Source organism: Lepus europaeus, chromosome 11, assembly GCF_033115175.1.
Source record: "Lepus europaeus isolate LE1 chromosome 11, mLepTim1.pri, whole genome shotgun sequence".
Classification (NCBI taxonomy): Eukaryota; Metazoa; Chordata; class Mammalia; order Lagomorpha; family Leporidae; genus Lepus; species Lepus europaeus.
Window position 1 is genome coordinate 39,043,507 of NC_084837.1, and position 4,484 is coordinate 39,047,990.

At 47.3% G+C, this 4,484-nt stretch overlaps 1 pseudogene; it reads left to right on the forward strand.

The window, feature by feature from the left end:
• Positions 1-2,292: 2,292 nt before the first annotated feature.
• On the forward strand, positions 2,293-3,094 carry LOC133770464 (14-3-3 protein eta-like; annotated as a pseudogene).
• The last annotated feature ends 1,390 nt before the right edge of the window (positions 3,095-4,484 follow it).

A 4,484-nucleotide genomic window follows, 5' to 3' on the forward strand; every position in this document is an offset into this window, starting at 1 on the left:
TACGGTATTCTTACCAAGAATGTTTAACCTCAATCTAACCATGAGAAAACACTCAGAAAATTCAACTCTCCCAACAGGAGACACTCTGAAATGACTGAATTAGATCTTCAAACAAGAATCAGTATCATAAATAAAAGTAGGAGACGCCTTCTAGCCTAAAAGTCTAAACATTAAAATCATGTTAATTAGATCTTGCATCAACAAAAGCAACTCAATAGATATATGGGGTTAAGTAGGGAAATGTTTAAACCAGACTATATATTAGATGACAAAACTGTACTATTTTTCTTAGGTATGAATGGATAGTAGTTATACAGGAGATGGTCCTTAGACCTAGGCAGTACATGCTACAGTATTTATGGGTGAACTCTCATGATGTCTGAGACTTCCACTCACATGGTTCAACAACAACAGAAATGAATACAAATACAAATGAGTGGAGAGCAAAATAAAGCAGAAATAGTAAAATGCTAACAATGGATGAATTTAGACAAAGGGTATTCAGTGCCTAATGAATTCTTCCAACTTTTCTGTGATCTAAATTCTTTTTACTTGCTCAGAAACATTGTATGATCTGCAGCTCACCCTAACTCCTACTGGCCATCCATCTACGAAGACCAAATCCTATAAACTGATGGTTACAGAGCATGGATGTTGGTTCCCAACAGACCTGAGCTCAAACAAATCTTTCAGGCTTTAGACAAATAACACTCTCTCTCAGGTTTCATCTACTATAGTAAATTTAGAATACTACTACTACCTAACTGATAATGAAGTATGTGAGATGCTTGGCACACAGGAGGCAGCCATAGTTATTATTTGGTAGGAGAAAGGATCAGAGGCCCCCCACCACCACTCTCCACTAAAACTATGGCATCAGGGCAGGCATTTGATGCAGCAGCTAAGGCATTGTTTGGGATGCAGGCATCCCATATCACAGCACCTAGTTTCAAATCCTGGCTCTTCTTCCAGCTCCAGCTTCCTGCCATTGCACATCATGGAAGGCAGCAGCGATGGTTGAAGTAGTTGGGTCTCCACAGCTACACGGAAGACCCAGACTGAATTTCATCCTGGCCAATCCCAACCAGAGGATGGAAACACTTGCATGCTCTCTTTCTCTCTCCTCCCCTCAAACCGTTCTTTCTCATTCGCTCATTTTCTCTTTCTCCCTCCCCCATCTCTTTTTTCCTCTCTGTGCCTCTAAAGTAAGTATTTTCTTGATAAAATGAAATTATGTCATCACTTACCAAAAATGAGTGACAGTATTATACAATCAGTGACCATTTTTGTGGCAAGAATGCTTAGAACCAAATGAAAAGTTCCTTGAGACAGGGATTATACCTTCTCTAATTTCTACATCTCTCAAAGCACTTGGTGCACCGTTACACACAATGACCTTTTACCTGTGTGTTGTGCCAGATCAGTGCTTTTCCACTCAGGCTGCACATTGCAACCAGCTAGGGAGCTCACTCCCAGATTGTATCTGTTTAGTGGGTATAGGGTCAGATCTGAGCACCCAGATTTTTTTAAACTGCCAGAGTATTAAAAGTTTATGTTTTGGGGCCAGCACTGTGGCGTAGCGGGTTCACACCCTGGCCTGAAGCACCGGTATCCCATATGCTCCACCTCCCATCCAGCTCTCTGCTGAGGCCTGGGAAAGCAGAAGAAGATGGCCCAAGTCCTTGGGCCTCTGTACCCACGTGGGAGACATGGAAGAAGCTCCTGGCTCCTGGCTTCAGATTGGCACAGCTCCGGCCGTTGTGGCCAATTGAAGAGTGAACCAGTGGATGGAAGACCTCTCTCTCTCTCTCTCTGCCTCTCCTCTCTCTGTGTAACTCTTTCACATAAATAAATAAATCTTTAAAAAACAATTATGCCTTGTGTTTCTTATTGCTGCCAACTTCCACCAAGTCAGACACAAATGGACACATAGAACGTGTCAGCCTTCTCCTGGGAGCAGCTCTTGCCCTCTCTCTTGAGAGTGTATAGAAGCAAATCTCAGAAAGTCATAAACTACCGCGGAGGTTGTTAACATGAGATTTTTTTGCTTCCTTTATCAAAACGTACAATTAGACCTACCGTTTCAGGCGGTGAACACTGTAAAAGCTCCTTTTCCTAACACACACGTTTGGGGTGAGTTTGCACAGCAGACCCAGCATCCCAACCACAGCAACATAACAGTAATACCGCATTGCCAGTTCATTGGTACTTCTACAGCTCAGAAAACATTTCGCTTGTGTCCCAGAGAAAGCAAGTCAGAAGGCAGACCCCTGAATGATGAAAGAAATGAAGATGGGGGCGGGAAGAGCACAGTTCCGGGTCCGTGACCGCAGGAAGAGCAGGAGAAGGTGAGTGTTGGGCTTCGGCAGCCCTGTGGGCAAGCCACACCCGACACCTGGGAGCCTGAGCAGCTGCACGCCCGCGGCTGGCCCAGCAGGTGCAGCAAGGATATGGCCTGCACCACGACAGCCGAACGAACCCCTCTGCGATGAAGATGGAAGGCTGTCTGCCTCCTGTGGGAATGAGGTTGGTGCCAGGCGATGCCCTCGGCGCATCAGCAGCAGACTGAGCGGAAACCCGTGGAGGATGGAAATGGAAAGGAATCAGAGAAGGGGAGAAGGCTAAGGAGCCGGAGAGAGTTCGCAACGGTGTCCTGGCTCTGCCTGACAGGTTCCTCATCGAGAACCGCAGTGACTTCCAGTATGACAGCAAGGTGTTTCCCCTGAAAATGAAGGGTGACTATGGCCACCACCTGGCAAAGGTGGCTTCTGGGGAGAAGAAAAACAGTGTGATGGAAGCTTCTGTCGCCGCCTACAAGGAAGCCTTTGAAATCAGCAAAGCGCGTGCAGCCACCGCACCCCATCCGCCAGGGCCTGGTCCTCAACTCCTCGGCGTTCTACTCTGAGGTCCAGAACGCTCCGGAGCAGGCCCGTCTCTTAGCCAAACACGCCTTTGCTGACGCCATAGCTGAGCCGGACACCCTAAACGAGGCTTCCTATAAGGACGGCACTCTCATCGTGCAATGGCTGCGAGACCACCTCACACCCTGCCCCGGGGCGACCAGCAGAATGAAGAAGCAGGAGAGGGCAGCTGAAGATCCTTCAGGTCCCCTGGCCCTCCCTTCGCTCTCCACCCTCATCATCACCCATTCTTCCTTGCCGAAGTCACCGAGTATCTAGTGCCAAACCTGTCTTTGCAGCACAGCGGCTCGGATCTGCTCTGTCCCTTGATCTTCATGGGCCTTGCTGGACTGATGGCTGCTTTGAGCCCACAGGAGCTCTCTTCTTGAGTTGTACAGAAAAGCGAATTCTGAGAGGGGAGTTTTCCTATGCTTGTTGATCTATGGGAAATTCAGGCAAAAGTAATGGGGCGTTTAGAAAGGAGAATGAGCCAACACGGGCCACAGTGAATATTTGCAACAAGCTGCTAGTGTTTGGCTAAGTAGCCCACCTTGTGCATGCAAAAATGAATTCACTCATCCCACTCCTTTCTTCAGCTAATGGAAGACTGCTAAGGGAAGCCGATGGAGACAACTTGCTCCTGTCCATCAGCTTTATAATAAACTGCTTAACATGAGGTTTCCGCAGTGCCTTGTTTTGTCTCTATAAATTATGAAAGCACAAACTTTCTTTTCAATGTAATACAGCTAAAGGTTTTGGTTTTTTTTTTTAAGATTTATTTATTTATTTGAAAGTCAGAGTTACAGAGAGAGAGAGAGAGAGAGAGGCAGAGAGAAGAGAGAGGTCTTCCATCCGATGGTTCACTCCCCAATTGGCGATGGCCAGAGCTGCACCGATCCAAAACCAGGAGCCAGGGGCTTCTTCCTGGTCTCCCACAGGAGTGCAGGGGCCCAAGAACTTGGGCCATTTTCTACTGCTTTCCCAGGCCACAGCAGAGAACTGGATCAGAAGTGGAGCAGTCGGGACTAGAACCGGCACCCATATGGGATGCCAGCGCTTCAGGCCAGAGCGTTAACCCGCTGCATCACAGCGCCGGCCCCCACAGCTAAAGTTTTGATACATGCACCTTTTTTGGTTTTTTTGGTCGTGACTTAAAGAATCATGGAGTCTATTTTTGGTAACTCTTTGGCTGTTGTCCTTGTGTGTTCAGACAGCACTATGTGTGTCAGCCCACATCAAGATAGGTGATTATGAAATGCCAGACTTCTAAAATAAAGGTTTGGAAACCAATGGGTGGATAAATGCTGCTTTGAGGAGGCTTAAAAAAAGAAGAAGAAGAAGAAAGGTGTTTTATCACATCCATCTGACGAGTAAATGGTCTTGGTAAGAAGGCACACAGGCAGTGGTCTGGCCTTCCCTAGGTCCTCCGACCACAATGGCTGCTGTGACCAGGAGGCCTAGCTACAGGCTGTGGTCTGACGCATCCACATACACTTTCCCTGCTCTTGGCTGAACTCCTGAAGACGGGCAGCTTCTAAGAAGGCCCCTAACTTCACTAACAAAGGAGCGAGAAAGGGCACAACC